Source organism: Ailuropoda melanoleuca, chromosome 14, assembly GCF_002007445.2.
Source record: "Ailuropoda melanoleuca isolate Jingjing chromosome 14, ASM200744v2, whole genome shotgun sequence".
In the NCBI taxonomy this organism is placed as follows: Eukaryota; Metazoa; Chordata; class Mammalia; order Carnivora; family Ursidae; genus Ailuropoda; species Ailuropoda melanoleuca.
The window spans coordinates 26,747,206-26,765,422 of record NC_048231.1 but is presented as its reverse complement, the minus strand read 5'-3'; the positions used below and the strand labels follow the sequence as shown (position 1 = coordinate 26,765,422).

Sequence of the window (18,217 nt, the reverse complement as noted above, 5' to 3'; positions counted from 1 at the left end):
AATGAATATTCTGTTGTTTTAGGGTGGTATGTTCTGTATATATCTATGAAGTCCATCTGGTCCAGTGTGTCGTTCAAAGCTCTTGTTTCTTTGTTGATCTTTTGCTTAGATGATCTGTCTATTGCTGAGAGTGGAGTGTTGAGGTCTCCTGCTATTAAAGTTATTATCATATGTTTCTTTATTTTGGTTAACTGTTGGCTTATGTAGTTGGCTGTTCTCATGTTGGGGGCATAGATATTTACCATTGTTAGATCTTCTTGTTGGATAGACCCTTTAAGAATGATATTGTGTCCTTCTGTATCTCTTACTACAGTCTTTAGCTTAAAATCTAATTTGTCTGATATGAGAATTGCTATCCCAGCTTTCTTTTGGGGTCCATTGGCATGAAACATTGTTCTCCATCCTCTCACTTTCAGTCTGGATGTATCTTTAGGTTCAAAATGAGTCTCTTGTAGACAGCATATGGGTGGGTCATGTCTTTTTATCCAGTCTGCAACCCTCTGCCGTTTCATAGGAGCATTTAGGTCGTTCATGTTGAGAGTGATTATTGAAAGATTTGATTTTATTGCCGTCATGTTGCCTGTGAAGTCCTTGTTTCTATAGANTGCCTGTGAAGTCCTTGTTTCTATAGATTGTCTCTGTAAATTTCTGGTCTATATTACTCTTGGGGTCTTTCTTCTTTTATAGAACCCCCTTAATATTTCCTTTTTTTTTTAAAGATGTTATTTATTTATGTGACAGAGAGACACCAGCGAGAGAGGGAATACAGCAGAGGGAGTGGGAGAGGAAGAAGCAGGCTTCCAGCAGAGAAGCCTGATGTGGGGCTTGATCCCAGAGTGCTGGGGTCACGCCCTGAACCGAAGGCAGACGCTTAACGACTGAGCCACCCAGGTGCCCCGAGATCTATATATATATATATATATATATATATATATATATATATTCTGATTTCATGGCTGTTCAGAATGGTTTGGTAGATATCCAGCTAAATTCAGGAGACCGGTTGAAATAGGGTCCCCTACTCCTCTGCCTTCTTCCTCCTTCCCCAACATTGAGTTTTTTCCTGCCTTCAGATTTGGACTGAAATGTCAGCTCTTCTCAGGTCTTGAGTCTGTGGACATTCAGCCTTGAACTTCATCACTGGCTCTCCTCGGTCTCAAGCTTGCTGATTGTAGATCATGAGACTTGTCAGCCTGCATAGCAACATGGGTGATTCCTTATTATCTATCATTTATCTATCTATCTATCTATCTATCCATCCATCCATCCATCCATCCATCCATCCATCCATCCATCCTGTTGCCTCTGTTTCTCTGGAGAACACTAGCTAATACAGATGGTATTAGTTAGCTTGGGCTGCTGTAACAAACTATCACAGACTGGGTGGCATAAACAGTAGAAATTTCTTTTCTTATGATTCTGGAGGCTAAAAGTCTGAGACCAAGATGTTGACAGAGTTGGTTTCTTCGGAGGCCTTGCTCCTTGGTTTGTAGATGGCCACCATCTCCCTGTGTCTTGACATCATCTTCCCTCTGTACATTTCTGTGCCCTGATTTTCTATTCCTACAAAGATACCAGTCATATTGGATAAGGGTCCACATTCAGTGGCCTCATTTTAACTTAATTACCTCTTTAAAGACCCTGTCTCCAAATATAATCACATTCCAAGGCACTTCAGGTTAAAGCTTCAACATATGAATTTGGGAGGAGAGGGCACAATTCACCTCATAACAAAGACCCTCTGTGTGGATTCATGAGCTTCAAAGTCAGGCCTTGATTCTTTAAAAGTAAGTACTGGAAATGGCTTACGTAGGAAAAAAAAAAAGAGAGAGAGAGAGACAGAGATTTTTAATCAGGGGGATTATGAGGCCAAACAACCTTTTCTTTAAAAGTCTGTGCTATTTTCCTTAATGGAAACAGTTGAAAGGATAAGAGTGGTTGAATGACTCTGGAGATACACAGCAAGTGAGGAGAGGGTATAAAAAATTGCCTTTAGATTCCTAAATGGTAAGTAGAGAAATTGCAGCAGATTGCTCGAGGGCAGCTCAGCTTAAAAGTAAAGGCTTTTAACTGTGTAGTTCCTCTGTGAACTTCTTGCCAGAAGACTCTTCTTAAATGGGACACATACATTAACCTCTTGTATTAGTTAGGACTCCTCAACCAAAGGTGACAGAAGGCAAACTCATTCTACTTATGTAAAAAAGGAAATTTATTGGCAGGAACCTGGGTATTTTGTGGAAGATGAGAACAATCAGGCAGCAGGAAAGATAAGGAGGCTGCTAGGCTTAGAAACGACTAGAAGCAGGTATTCAAATGTCGTTAGGGCTTTCTCTTTGTCTCTGGATGTTGCTTCTTGCCGCCATTGGCTTCATTCTTCTGTCTCTTCTTTTCCTTCCCTCTCTCTCTTTCTCTCCCAGTTTAGAGAACAGCCACCAACAATTATAAAGCTTTATATCTTAGGGCTTTAGCTGACCCAGACAATCACGGACTCTGTGAAAAATAATTAATACATTCCTGGGGAGGACTCTGGTTGGCTCTGATGGGCTGAGACTGTGTCAAGTATCTTCCCCTGGACCAATGAACTGTGGCTGCTTTCACAGTGGGAGTGGGAGAGAGGAGGCTGCCAAAGAAGGAGGATAGGCGAACAATCCTATTGTTATTCTCTATACCTTGTGTTCCTAGTGTTTATACCTTCTAGAAAAATGACCTTTAGATTATTTATGGCTTCATTTAGGGACTGTTCAGCTTTTGAATGAAAAAAAATTCAAACCATAAACAATTTGATTTCTACAAATTAGGGAACATTCTGGCATAGTTATGATGGATGGTCAAGACACCTGGAAAGTTTCAGATTTTGCTACAAGCGAACTAAAAGAATGCACGTCAGCAGCAGTGGAGTATCTGGTCTTCAAGGAGCTTTCAAAAAGCAAACATGAGTTAAATGTTTGCAGAAAAGAACATCTGCTGTCTGTTAGGGTGACATATCAATAGGATGCCCATATGTTTTGTTGGCTGATCCAGGACAGGTTTGAAAGGAAAAAGGAGGCACCATTAATAATTATGCAAGGAGAACATGAGAACGTGTACAGTCACTCTCGCTCACATTACCCATCTATCTCTTCTTGAAAGTTGTCTACTTTTCCCATCAGAGCCCTTAACATATTAATCATAGTGATTTTAATTCCCCTGTATAGTTCCAATATCTATGTCATATCCGAGTCTGGTTCTGATGCCTGCTTTGTCTCTTCAGACTGTTTTTCTTTTCCTTTTAGCATGCCATGTAAATTTGGCTGAAAGCCCAAGGTGTTGGTTAATAGAAACAGAGGTATATAGGCCTTGAGTGATATTTTATGCTAATTTGGCAAGGCATTGGGTTGTATTTAATGCTTGCTGCAGGTATCAGAAACTTCAGATTCTTCTTTAGTGACCTTGTTGGCTGCAGGTTTCTCTGAGGTCTCCAGGGAGAGTCTGTGTCTTGCAATTGTTTCTGCTGCAGTCCACTCTTTACACTGACCCCTTTTGGTCTGGTGGTTAGGTGTGCGGGAGAGGAAACATTTTATAATCTAATGGTTACATGTCAATTTTCTACTAGGCTTGTGTCGCAGGGCTGTGACCTTCATGAGTGTTTCCTAACTACTCACAGCCTCCCTGCCCATTCCTGCCTGGACGGAACAGGATGGCTGGAGTGGGAAATTGTCTTACCCCCAAGGGGTGTACTACCCCTCTGAGAGACTTTTCTCCTGGCTTTTGCTGCAGAGAATATTCACAATGGCTATGTTCCTCCTCTTCCTGTCGGAGCTATTAGGGGATCTTTCTTGGAGCTTCACCATTAAAATATAATGAGGCTCCACGCGGTAAAACCTAAGGAAGTGTGGGGACACCCTTAAAGCTGTGGCCTCTAGGAATTTCTCATTTTTGTGCTAGTGCATTGGCCTCCAGCAGTTTATCAAAATTATCTTTTAAGCCTTTCTGTCAGCTTATGGCTCTGGTGGCTTCTGTTCCAGGTAAACAGATACCTGCTATGACTTTCTGGATTCACCCATCTTTTAGGTCATGATTTGCCCTGAAACCTCAGCTTTCAGATGCGTCCATGAAAAGCCATTGATTTTCAGGCTTTTCAGCTCTTTCTGATTGTAAAGGGAAGAGTGACAGCTTCCAGGGTCTTTGCATATTGGAGCTAAAACCAGAAGTTCCTGAACCTAGAAGTCTTTATATTCTCATGATAAACTATGTATCTAGTGAGGACAAAGTAAAGACATTTTTTTGAGATGCAAGGATTCAGGGGTTTTATTACCCAGTGAGATACTCTGAAGAAAAAAAAATACTGTGATAGTTACAAAGGAATTCAGACTTCTATTTCTCAGAGAATGGAGTAGACATGTTTTTCACTATTGGTTGCAGAAAGGGAAGGAAAACTTAGTTTTTAACTTTCAAGCCAGTCTAGTACTATCTGAATTTGTATTATTATATGGATAGATTTATTTTTATATTTATTAGTAAGTTATTAAAAACAGAAATGAAAACTTTTCCATAAAGGTTTCCAAGATCCCAGAAACATTTATGAATTAAGGCCTAAGTCAAAGAAACTGACAAGAAGGTTTTTGGAGGACAGTTGATTATAGGCTCATGGATGCTTTAGCTCTGAAACATTGGCAGTAGGATGTATGTTCTGATTTTAGAGATAACACAGGTTTTCAAAACTCCTCCCACTCCTCAACATATATATCAGTATATATAGAAGCTAATCAGAGGTTCATGTCAGCCTCCCAAGAAATCAGTCTTTTGAAGGCTCATGATTAAAGCCAGAAAACAGATTTGCTGCTAGAAACTGAGACAAGTGTCAGGAAGGGTCGCTGCACTCTAAACCCAGAGAAGGGAAAGGCATATCTTGTCTAACTGCCCAGCTGCAGGGGGGCTCAGGTATAGCATGGTCACTCCTAGTAACAATTAGAAAAAGAGACACACAAAGAGAGCATGGAGATGATGTGGCCGGGGGGCAGAAGTTTATTTACTCTTACTGTTTTAAATAATATTTTTTTATTATTTAAAATAATAAATGGATGGCATAGTATAATAATAAATGGGGGGCATAGTCCTATGAGAGATCCAGACACTGACTTCAAGCTACTATTGGAGAGAAGGTAACTGATGTGTGACTTGGAGTAAAATGATCCTGGCGAAGCTCCATGAACCCGTGTATGGGTTGAGTGCTTGCAGTGCAGGGGTGGGGTAAGGGGGTGGAGATGAAGGAAGATACCATTGCAGAACATCTTTTTTGAAGAAATGGGTGTTTCCCCCTTTGGTTGAGCCTCATGGATATTAAAGACTACTCAAACTTTGCCTTAGCAGATGTTTGGAAGTTTTCTAGTGTGTCTGGAACCATGGTGAACAAGGAGACATGTGCTAACACACATATGTATGCACAAACATGAAGAGCACAGAGCCTCAGCTTGGGCAGTATTGGGGTTCCTGAAGAGACTACATGTTGACTCTGTCTTCCAAATTCTACAACTGGGAGTCACAAAGAGTTAGAGTCTGTCAGTTGCTGGATTGGACATTGTGAAGCGAACCTGAGGCCCAAATGGGCTTCCCATCTTCTCCACCTCCCACTGAAGCCACAACGCAGATCCAGAAAGACTCTTTCTCACTGGCTGGCCACATGGAGGAGGGGGGCTGGTATACAGTTAATGTGCAAACAGGCCAGGGAGTGGGAGTGATGGTGAGAGATGGGCAGAGACTTGGCTAGTGGACCTCAGTGCTCCATCCCAACCAGCCCAAGTAGATAAATGACCCGCCCTTACAGGGAAGAGGAGTAAGGGGGTGGGGAGCAGGGCAATGAGTTTCCCCCGTGTTCTTCCAAAAGTGAAGAATTTTCTGTTTTAAGAGCCTAGGCAGGTGTAGGGGAGGAAAATTTTTCCTCAATCCTATTAGGGTCCCTGCCTGGTTCTGAAAATGAAACTGGCAAAGACAGAAAAACAGGAGAAAAACATTCAAATTTTAGTGTATTTTTACATATCCATGACAGCCTTCATGAGAGAAATGAAGATCTGGAGAGGTAACCAGAGTAGGAAGCTTTTATAACTTTTGGAAAAAAACACATTTGTGAAGAATTGACAAGACAAAGGGATTTGGGGTGGGGGGTTCTAAATGGTGAAGAAGAAATTGGGAAGATAAGGGCTGATTTAATGAAATTTGATTGTACAGATTTCTTGGCCCCCAATTCCCCATCTCTGGTGATAAGAATGTCTTCCTTTCTCCTTGTACAGGGCGCATACCTTTCCCAGGACAGTTTCATGACCTGTTTCAGGGAAGAAGGGCAGTGGGTGGTAGGAGAGGTCAGAGTGAACTCCCTGTTTCTACCATTTAAAAAAATTCCTTCGGTTTAAGGTATTTAATATGGCATGGTTCTATATTTTGGGCTAGCATGTCCTGAAACCCATCACAGGAACCTAAGGAGAAAAACTGGGTCGCAGAACCAGCAGGTGGCTGTATGCTGTGACTTGGAGCTCACCTGTGTCTTGTGCATAGATGATATGTGTGAATCAGCTCTGCTGATTGGTAAAGGACGTTCACTTCTTTCCCCATAAAGGCAATTCTCAATAAGAGAGAGTTGAATATTTAAAAAATGATTTTTTAGGGGCGCCTGGGTGGCACAGCGGTTGAGCGTCTGCCTTCGGCTCAGGGCGTGATCCCGGCGTTACGGGATCGAGCCCCACATCAGGCTCCTCCGCTATGAGCCTGCTTCTTCCTCTCCCACTCCCCCTGCTTGTGTTCCCTCTCTCGCTGGCTGTCTCTATCTCTGTCCAATAAATAAATAAAATCTTTAAAAAAAAAATAAAAATAAAAAATGATTTTTTGGAAAAATTTTTATTTATTTATTTATTTGACAGAGAGAGAGAGAGCACAAGCTGGGGGAGCAGCAGAGGGAGAGGGAGAAGGAGGCTCCTCACTGAGCAGGGAGGAGGGAGCCTGATGTGGGGCTCAATTCCAGGACCCCAGATTCATGACCTGAGCCAAAGGCAGACACTTAACCTACTGAACCACCCAGGTGCCCCAAATATTTAAAAAATGATAAAGGTCCAGGATCAAATTTAGAATGTTTTGCTTTTTCACTTCAAGCTTGAATCAACCAAACCCTAGACAGTAAAGAAAAGGGTGTCCTACCACTTTTTAATTTTTGAGTTGACATTGCCCACACCACCAAGGAATACATCTAGCACCTCTATTTTTGTATTTTAATCTAGTAGAGAAAATGTGATCAGATAGTAATTGTTTACTTAATACCATTAGATTTGGAAGGTCAACTCCCAAAATGTGTAAGGTAAGACCATTAATTAAATGAAAAAAAAAAGTATTTCTGTTGGCTTATGTATCCTATTAAAGCCTTTTCTGTGCTTTTAAATATTAATGACATTGGTAATAGGATGTAATAAAATAATATGTGTTAGCATTTAGGACAGAAAAAAGATTATTTAAAATAGTAAGAGTAAATAAATTAATCTTACATGTTGACTGTAGTCAATTGTTAGCAGCTTATTAGAATGCTGCCTTGAGAAGGATTCTGGCCACATGTGGGACTGATAACTTGTATCTGCCAAAGCTTGGAAGGGGCAGTATTAATACCATGTTATTATTATTATTTTTTAAGGATTTATTTATTTATTTTAGAAGGAGGAAGAGAGAGAGTGTGTGTGCAAGTGGGGAGGGGGGGAGTAGCAGAAGAAGAGAGAGAGAGAGAGAATGAGAATCCCAAGCAGACTCTGAGCTGAGTGGGGAGCCTGACACAGGGCTCAATCCCAGGACTCTGAGATCATGACCTGAACTGAAATCAAGAGTTGGATGCTCAACTGACTGAGCCACTGATGCCTCAGTATCATGTTATTATTGTCTCTGGTTTGGGAGAACCACATGAAACAATTAATTCTATCAAGTATTTTCTGACATCAGATTTTGTATCTATTTCCTCATTTGTAAAATGAGTGTTAGACTGGATACGAGTTTTTCAATTGTGGGATAAGAGGTTTCACTGAGATGAGGGTGCACTGTGGAAACCCAGGGAATAATTACTGGCCTCCTATCTCTTCATTAGCTGGAGCATATCTATTTTTTATGTTTTTATGTTTTACATATTGGCTTCCATATCAGCATTGGTTGAGCAAGTGGTCTTTAGGTAAAGAGGTTTGAAAACCAGTGGGTCTCTACAATTTCATCAATTATTCTATGATTTCTTTTCTCCATGTTCCTCACCCCCCCCCCCCCATAATGCTGGGTAAGCCAGAAAAAACTTCTCAGAGGCATAGCACTTAAGTTGGGCCATGCGGGATGAGTAGGAGTTCTCCATGTTCTTCATGAGGGGTGTATATATGTGTGTGTGGTTATTTCAGGATAGTACTATTTCCAAATGATCTATAAATCCAAGGCCAAAGAACACAGACTAAAATTCAGAGAGAGCGGTCACTGGCTGCCAGGATGTCCCTCAATGGATGGCCACAGTGTGGGGCATTTGTGAAAGCCCAGAGTCATTCTCAGACAATGACTCAGGCTGTTCTAAGATGAGATGTGTAAACCAAAACACAAGTTTATTAAATTACAGGAGATTATTAATTGTTAAGTCCTGGATTATTCCAAACTCCTTCCTCAAATCCATGAACCAAGTTGGTAATCAGAAGACTATGAGCATGCCATAGTTGCTTTTGATGGAGGCTTCTTCCTGGCCACCGGAGGCTGAGCCTCGCTGAAGCCCCTGAGAGTCTGCCTCTCTCACCTGCCCTGGCCTGTGCTCACAGATTATTGCCTTGGACTTTCTTTTCCAGCTACACAAATACTATCTAGTTAGTGTCGTGATTACTTTTGAAGATTCCTGAGCCCCTGCAGGGGGATGGCAGGTTTGGTGGGACGGCTGACTCACTCCAACAAGGGGGCTTGATCTTTTCATACAGGACGCACCTTACTGCTTCTCTGTATTTGGCTCCCAGTCTTTCATGTTGCCCTATTTCCCCTTTTCTGTGAAAAATCAAAAGTTGGCTCTGATCAGCTGACATGTTCACTTTCCTCTTCCCGGAGCCTGCGCGCCTCGGTCCCACCCTCCGTCTGGTTCAGGTGAGCGGAGGTTGCCTCTGACAGTGACTGGGAGGGTATCGCTGCCCTGCTTGTTCTTGGCAGTCCTGAACACTCTTCTCTCTGTCCGAAATAGAGCAACAACTCTAATTTCAGCGGTTAGTCCCATTTAAAATCGGAGATGGAAACTCTTGCCTTATAAATTTTGATTGGGTCCTCTTTTTAGGGAGCTGTGTGTGCCATATGTTACAAGGTATTGTTACACAATTCTAGAGTTCGGGTGAAAACAATAACCTAACTACAATTTAAAAGGGGATAAGGCAGGATTTGAGTTTTGGCAAAAGGACTTCCCTGTTTTGGAGATCTGGCTGGGAGCGTCAAAAGGGGGCTGCTCCCATCAGGAATCATACTGGGCCCCCAATTACTATGGGATGTGGATACATACATTCACTGAATATTAATTTAATTTATTCCTCATGCTGTTTCAGGCACTGTGCTGATACTGTGCACATTGGCTCCTTGTCTGTTTCTCAACCTCCAACACTAGCCAGGCTGCTCCTGGCTCGTCTGGGGTTGAATTTAAGGCAGAGAGGGAGCTGAGGGGTGGGAAGATTCTTATTGACTATGGTGGGCACAATAACAATGGCCCAAACACATCCACATACTAATCCCTGGAAGCTGTGAATACATTATAGCTAGAATTAAGGTTGTTAATCATATGACCTTGAGATGGGGGCAATTATCCCTAATCATTGAGGTGGGCTCAGTGTAATGACAAGCGTCCTTAAAAGAAAGGCAGAAGAGAGAGTCCAAATGATGTGATATGAGGAAAAGTGAAAATTGCTGTCTTTGAGGGTGGAAGGCAGTCAAGAGCCTAGGAATGCAGCCGTCTTTAGAACCTGGAATAGGCAAGAAACTCTAGACTCTTTCCTAGAACTTCTCGAAAGGAATGCAGCCCTGCTGACAGCCCTGATTTTAGCCCATTGAGACCTATTTCAGACTTCAGACTTTTCTAAACTGTGAAATAACAAATTTGTGCTGTTTTAAGCCACTAAGTTCTTGATGATTTTCTATAACAGCAATAGGGAACCAACACACTGATACACTAACTTAATTCTGCGTGAGTTGGCCTTTGCATTCCTTGGGCTTGGCAGTTAAAGGCTGATTCTTCCTCTGATGAGATTGCTTTCCTGTTTCTTTCTCCTCCCAGAGATTTCCTCCTCCTCCTCCCCACACACTTTCCTCCCAACCCCCCAGTGCATACCTTGACTAGCCATCCCTTACCTGCTTTTCCCTGGGTATGGTGAATGTTTGTACCAGTTGGTGGCTGTGGGCTCCTCCTGCAGATCTTGGGCATTTCAAACTTGGGTTTCTGAGGTCTTCATTGTTAGTGACCCTTTTGAATCCTCTTGCTAGCTCTTCTTCATGAGGCCTGAATATGGTCACCAGGAAACACTCCTGCCTTTGCTCCAGCAAACTTTCCGGATGCTGCCTCTCCTCTCCACCACCAGGAAAGAGCAGTCTGCGTTCTTTGTGTTTCTCAGGAGTGAATCAGCAGAATCCCATGTCCCCCATTGAGGGGACATGTAGCAAGCTCTCCAAGTAGTGTTTATGAAGTCCCTTACCCCAGCTTGAAGCAAGGGATGCCTAACCTTTGGGAGACTAGACCAGAGCATACCCACAACTCTCTGAAAAGAGACCCTCTCCCCCTGTCATTTCTGCTCATGGTCCTCTTATACCTTAAGTATGGCTGAGGGCCTAGGAGTGGCCACATGTCAGTTTACACCTTCTTGGAAAGTCCTGCTTGGTGGTCTCAAAGTTTGCTTCGAAACGTGAGAGGAGTTGGCATTTTAATATTCTAACATATAATACTAACAAAAACAAAAACAACATACTGGCCATATTTATGGGTTGCTTCAAATGGCCTAGGCAGTGTGGTAAGGACACTGTAAGAATTACCTTGTCGACTCCTCAGTAGGGCCTTACAGGTAGGGACTAACCTGCTCTTGTCACCATTAAGGAAAAGGAAGCACAAAGAGTTTAAGTCATTTTTTTCAAGACCATGCAGCCAGTAAGCGATAGACCCAGACCTGCCTGCTGAGAAATCACACACAAGCTGCTCGCTTCATGGGGATGCCCTGTCCTTCCACGACGTGTCCCCAACCCTCTCTGTTCTTCACAGCCTCCTTCGAGTACCTCCTCCATAGAAATTTCCTCCATGGCTGGAACCTTTGTGACATTTCCTCTTCTCTCTCTCTCTCTCACAGCTTGCCAATTGCTTTATGCGCCTCAGTCTGGCCTCCTGAGTCAGAATCAAAATGCCCATAATAACGCAAACAGCTCCCGAAGAGCAAATGACAGCTTGCAGTCCCAGTGCTGCCCGAATGCAGACAGACCAAAGAGGCGTTCTTGCTGCCTGAAGCCAGGGGCCTGGCGGGGTGGCACGGATGCGACTGCAAGCGCCAGATGTGACCGCAAGCACCAGACCCTGTTGCCACAGAGAGCACTTCTCGGGCCCCTCAAACGTCCGTCTTCAGATTAGTGTGGGCTCATAGGCTTCCTCAAGAAAAACTGGCGGTTTTTTTGGAAGAGAGAACCATTTGCCTCAAAGAGGCATTCAAATCTCCAAATATGCTGAGACAGAAGACTGCCTGGAGATTTGAAACAATGTCCTCCTGCCCCAACTTTCTACTCCTGCCACGGGCCTCCTGTGATGTTAGTGTGGATCCTTTTCTGAAAGGCAAACCCCACGGGAGAGGGCATGTCAGCCTCATGGTGCCTCTTTATGTCTGGGCAACATAAGCTGCCTGCTGGGCCCAGGGGTCTTCCCTGCAAAGTGGCCTGGTGTCTGGAGCCTTGACTGCTTGCGTGAAATGTTCTCTCTCATTTTCTACACACTTCCTGTTTCTCTTCTCATCTTCCCACTTGTAGCAGGGGAACAAGGCCATCAGAGGGCATCTCCTTCCCGTATAAACTCATTGCCTTCATTGCTGGTGCTGGGCTCCCCGACAATGGAGGAAATCCCTCCTCTTGTCTCAGCCAAACCCCCTCACCATGTACTTCCTGCCAGCTGGACTGTGGCCTCTTGCCTTCTCTGGAACCTGATGTAACTGCTCATGGCATTCCTCTTATCCATGCCGCCACCCCAACACTCCAACGAAACATGCCGGCTTCATCACTTCCCCTTGTTCTTATAATAATGGTGGAGACCGTCACGTGGCTGATGAGTTCCCCCGTGGTTGGTTTGCCTCCCAGACTCATGTTATACCAAGCTCTCCCTCACTGTCTGGGCTGCAGCTGATCGAGCCTTCTCTCAGTACCTATGACATGTCCTGGCCTTTCCCTCATGGCACTTCTGTCTTCGCAGCCTAGAAAGTTCTCTGCCCCCACCCCCTTCCGCCTGGTTAATTCTCATTTCCTTCAGATCTCAGTTCCACCATTGCCTCCTGGGAACCTCTCTGCCTGGGTCACGTCCTCCAATTGTCTATGCCTCTAACAGGGAAGCTGTGGAGCATTCATTGAAGTCAGGAGGTTACATTTATGTGGTGCTTATTTTTTTATTCCTGTTTCCCTTCTCCACTATACTTTGGATTTCTCCAAGACAGAGATTGTATCTGTGACTCATGTTGGTGCATCAGAGGTGTTGCATTCATTATTCTGACTTGTATTTATTAAGCCCCTGTTATAAGCTCTATAAATTAAAACTGCCATGGGATGCCCCATAAGAGATGGGGCAGATCCAGGTTTTTGAAACCTGGGGAATCTACAATTGGGAGGGCTATCTTACAGAAAAATAATAACAGATCATGGATATAAATTGCATGTAGCCCTTTGAGAGAGGCCCCTGCTACTTGGGGTCCCTGAAGTGGAAGCTTGATTAGTTTGTTGATAAATAAGCCTCTGCACAGAATACAGCATTTGTTCAAAAGTGGACTCCTGGGCTGGTTGGCCTGGGTTTGGCTGCTGAGAGAGGAGAATCTGTTGGATGGACGTGTGCAAAGAGCAGGGCAATTTTGTCCATGGGTACCAGCTGACCAGGGATCATGGGTCAACTCCATTCATGCCTAGTGGTATCTTGACTGGGCCCCTGGATGTACTTGCCTCCCCTCTGAGTGAACGCGCAGCAGGAAGCAGGAGGCCTCTAACCCCCCCCATAGATTGATTTATTTATTTGAGAGAGAGAGAGAGAAAGAGCGAGCATGAGCAGGGGGAGGGGCAGAGGGAGAGAGAATCTGAAGCATACTGTGCTGAGTGCGGGGCCTGATGTCAGGTTCGATCCCAGGGCCTTGACATCATGTCCTGAGCTGAAACCAAAAGTTGGACACTTCACCAACGGAGCCACCCAGGCGCCCCTAAAGCCCTTCTCTTTTAAGAGCATGAGCACTGCTTCTTCCTTGAGGCCAGGAGTTCAGAGCATGTGGTATCCAGGGCCCTAACTGCCAGGTGATTTTTTTCTGGACCATGATATGGATTTTCCTAATAAGCTCAAGGAATAATTACCCTTAGAGTAAAGACATCATTTTTGTAAGGTTAGCTCTTTGATCAGTACCGGTCCCCCCAACCCTGCTTCAGTTGCCTCAGAGAATGATGCTTCCCTCCCCTTCCTCTTCTTCCTCCTGACACCCCAGAGCCAGCTTTGAAACCCTCTCACACCTGAAAGGGATGCTCAGAAATAGTTGGTCAACTTGGTTCCCAATGGAAAGGGTTTGGAACCAAACGAGCTGTGTATGCTTCCCAGCTCCTGGCTTTCTTGTGTCCTGGGAAGTTATTTAACCTTCTTCATTGGCATGATGGCACAAGAGTAACTACCCTGAGGTTTATTTTTGATTTTCCAAAATCTATAATTTAAATTCCTCAACATTTTTTTTGAACAGATCACTGTATTTTCTTCCATGACTTCTTAGGAGCCACAAATGAATGAGAAGTTGTATGGCTTTTTTAGAAGTTTTTCTCTTACTTTCCTTTCCCCAATTTATGTAGCAATCAACAGGAAGGAGACATGGAGCACAATAGGAAAGAGGGAGGGACATGAAAACTTGAAAACAATCTAGTTCTTGCATCATACGTGAAGAACTGCAGATTCCCATGGACCATAAGATGTGTCTAAGCAGCTCTGCTGGTCTCCCTCCAATGAGCAGGCAGGCAGGTGGGTGTGCTCCTCGGGAAGTCAGAGGGGGCAACAATGTGGGAAGGGCTCCAGCCTGCAGCGGTTGGCTCAGTGTTGCAAATCCTCTTACGTGGACGTAATCTGAAAATGAAGCAACAGCCAGCCCTGGGAACCCTGGGTGCTGGGTTTCCTCCCTGGTCGGGACAGTAGGCTTTCTCCCTCTGGTGTTCATAGGCCTTTTCCTGCTCTCTCTTTTGTACCTTTAGGGTCACTGACAGAACAAATGTTTTAGTTACTTTTTAATTGTAATTACAGATAAGGTTTTCTTCGGATATTGTAGTGGGTTGACTGGTGACCTCCCCACCAGATATTCCCCCCCCCCCCGAAAATATATCCCCAGCTTAATCCCTGGAATTTGTGAAGGTGACCTTTTTGGAAAAAGGGTCTTTGCAGATGTAATTAAATTAAGGATCTCAAGATGAGATCATTCTGGATTATATGGGGGCGGCCCAAATCCAATCATGAGTCTTTATAAGAGACACACAGCAAGGATGCCAAGTGCAGAGGCAGGTGGGTGTTGTGGGATGTTGCCACAGGCAGGGAAATTCCGGACTCACAGAGGGGAGGCAGGAAGGATTCTCTCCTAGAGCCTTCAGAGGGGAAAGGGCTCTGCCCACACTTTGATTTCAGACTTCTGGCCTCCAGAAGTGTGAGAGAATGAATTTCAGTTTTTTTAAGCTACCTAGTCTATGGTAATTCGTTATGGTAGCCCTAGGAGACTAATAAAGGTACATCTCAAATTACAACTTACACTTAATATTTCCAGATTTTTCAGTCATTATTTTTAGCAGCTTACACGGGTGAATGAATATGTGTGTGTTAACAAGTAACAAGTAATACAGAAAATGTCTATTTTATCATTTGAATTTGTATCAATCTTTATTCATAAGGGTTATTTGCAGGGTACTGCTGAACGCAAGGGAGAGCCGTTACAAAGTGTGCTCTGAAGAAAGCAGGTGTTCCCAGGAATTGGGGGCTGTGTTCCCCAAATCTCTATACCATTCTATATATGCAGGTGCTTAGGAAACAAGCTGGTATGTGTTAGTCATTACTCTCTGGTAACCGTGTGATGAATTGAATTCTCTTCTGTGTAACACATCTGGGAATTACTTATACAAATAGGAGTCTCTCCTTTATCTAGAGCATATTTGAAAGGTTTTGGCTTAGCTGGACCAGAGAATAGAGCTCTTATGATGCTGAGATCAGAAAACATAAGCTGCTTTTTCGAGGGGATATGTCTGTCACAATCAGGACATAAGACAGCACATAAGACCCTTCCTTTGCCTGTGAAAAGCAGCAGAGAAAGAATAGCGATAAATCATTGTAATAACAGTGGTAGGGGACTGTCAGCTTGGTGAGGGAATCCAGATGAATATGCCTTTTCAAGCTGTCAGTTTTAAGCAAATGAGAGGCCTAAAGCAAGGAGTCAAAGTAACTGTTGTAAACCAAGAGAATGACTCCAGTTACAGGAGATATTAACTGACAGGATTCCCTTTTTTGTACTTTCTCTTCAAGGATGACTGGACACCGTAAAACCTCTTGAAATCAAGGGTTTTACATTTACAACTTCTTTTTAGCTCTCCCAAGGGCTATGCTTGAAGTTCCTTATTTACCTTTGTCTCCCTGCGCATGGCACATGGGAATAATAATAATGACAGTGATCACAAACATTTGTTGCAGATTGATCTTTAGTCTGGCCTTAGTCTAGGTGCGTTGCATATAATTTATCTTTGCGACAACCCTATGATGCAGGTGTTGTCATTATTTCCGTCTGCACAGGAGGAAACGGAGATGCAGTGGGGTCAAGGAGGTTGCCCAAGCCTCACGGTGTGTATGAGTGGAGGTGACATGTGAACCCAGTCATGATCCAGAGCTGTTGACCTTTGCAGCTCCAGCAAGATCAGCAAAGCTTAGTGAACAACAATAAGAAATTCACTCTTACCTAGCATATACTATGTGCCTGGCACTGTGTTGACTCATTTCATATCTGTATGTACTTATGCATAAATACTTCTTCCCAGCTTTATTGCCCTATCATCGATGTATAACATTGTGTAAGTTTGAGATGCACAGTGCGATGATTTGATACAAGAATACATTGCAAAATGATTACCACAATAAGATAACATATGCATCACCTCACATAATTATAATTTGTGTGTGTGCGCGTATGTGTGTGTGTATGGGTGGTGAGAACAGTTAAGACCTACTTTCTAAGCAACTTTTAAGTATATAATACAGTGCTGTAAAATATAATCACCGTGCTGTATATTAAATCCTTGGAACTTATTCATCCTATCACTGGGAGTTTGACCATTTGACCAGTATCTTCCCATTTCGCTCACCCCTGACCCCTGGCAACCACCAATCTTCTCTGTGTTTCTAAGAGTTTGGCTTCTTTAGATTCCACATATAAGTGAGAACATACAGTATTTGTCTTTCTCTGACTTATTGTGCTTAGCATAACACCCTCAAGGTTCATTTATGTTGTTGCAAATGGCAGGATTTCCTTCTTTCTCATGGCTGAATAATATTCCATTCTATATATGTATACATGTGTGTGTATATAGATATCTAGATAGATATCTAGTGATAGGATCTATCTATCTATCTCACATCTTCTTTATTCATTCATCCATTGATGGACACTTAGATTGTTTCCCTATTTGGCTACTGTAAATAATGCTAAAATGAATACAGGGGTACAGATAGCTCTTCAGAATAGTGATTCATTTCCTTCCCCTCAGAAGTGGAATTGCTGGATCATATGGTATTTCTATTTTTAATTTTCTGAGGACCCTCCATACTGTGTTCCACAGTGGCTGTGCCAGTTTACATTCCCACCAGCAGTGCACGAGGCTTCCCTTTTCACCACATCCATGCCAGTGCTTGTCTTTTTGAAGATAGCCACTCCAACAGGTGTGAGGTCATAGCTCATCCATGTCATTCGTGATAAGTAATCTAATCATCACTGACTATTAGTGATGTGAACACGTAGGCCCCCTTTTATTTATTTATTTATTTTTTGGTTTCTACTTTATGGATAAGAAAACTGAGGCACTGAGCAGTTTAGGAAATTGCCCAAGGATCATAGTGATGAAGTGACAGTGGCAGGTTTCCAAGCCAGGAGATCTGACCTATCACTGTCAGGTGAACTGAGGAGTCCCTGGGCCCTGAGGCCTCGACCCAGTCAGATTGAAGGGATTACTGAAGGTTCTTGGTCTTGTCACCATTATGAATTCAAGGACACACACACAGCATAGTGGACAAGTGACACAAGCAGGAAAGTTTATTAAAGCAAAAAGTACACTCTTGAGAGATGAGAATGGGGTGGGGGAGCATGTGCCTGCATGTATGAGAGAGACATGGTGGGGGGGGAGAAAGAGGAAGAGGGAGACAGAGAGAGAGGGAGGGACAGAGGGAGAGGCGGAGAGGGAAAGAAAGGGGAGAGAGGAAAGAGAGAGAAATGGAGAGAGGGAGAGGGAGGAAGTACGATGGAGGAAGAGGGAAAGAGATCTGCATCCTGGGGGTTGGATTTCTGTCTCTCATCAGCAGTTGTTAACTAGGGGAGGAATATTCATTACCTGGGGCAGGAAGCAGGGTTTCCCACTTTTTCTTTCTAATTTGGTCAGGGGTTTCCTGTCATGGCATCCCCCCTCTTGGGCCTGGTTAATTTGATCTGGCTTCTTGTGGAGTGCTGCCTGGACAGGTCTTGGACCTTCCTGATAGTCACCATGACTTCCTCAATGCTGACCTTCAGGTATCCTGTTAGAACCTAACTGAGGGCTTCGGAGGGGAGGGGGGTGGGGGAATGGGATAGGCTGGTGATGGGTAGTAAGGAGGGCACGTATTGCGTGGTGCACTGGGTGTTATATGCAACTAAATGAATCATCGAACTTTACATCAAAAACCAGGGATGTACTGTATGGTGACTAACATAATATAATATGGGGGCGCCTGGGTTGAGCTGTTGAGCATCTGCCTTTGGCTCAG

The 18,217-nt window shown here is 43.6% G+C and overlaps 1 long non-coding RNA gene across 3 annotated transcripts in view; it reads right to left on the bottom strand.

Moving 5' to 3' along the window:
* Positions 1-960: 960 nt before the first annotated feature.
* LOC117796018 overlaps positions 961-18,217 on the bottom strand; it is a 26,711-nt gene continuing 9,454 nt past the window's right edge. Inside the window, exons 2-3 of one of the 3 annotated variants that reach the window (XR_004620309.1) lie at positions 10,342-14,305; positions 961-1,193 (exon numbers count right to left, since the gene is read on the bottom strand). This is a non-coding gene — a long non-coding RNA (uncharacterized LOC117796018). Of the gene's footprint in view, positions 1,194-8,558; positions 14,306-18,217 lie in introns of those variants that run through there. The other 2 variants (XR_004620308.1, XR_004620307.1) reach the window with 2 other exon arrangements.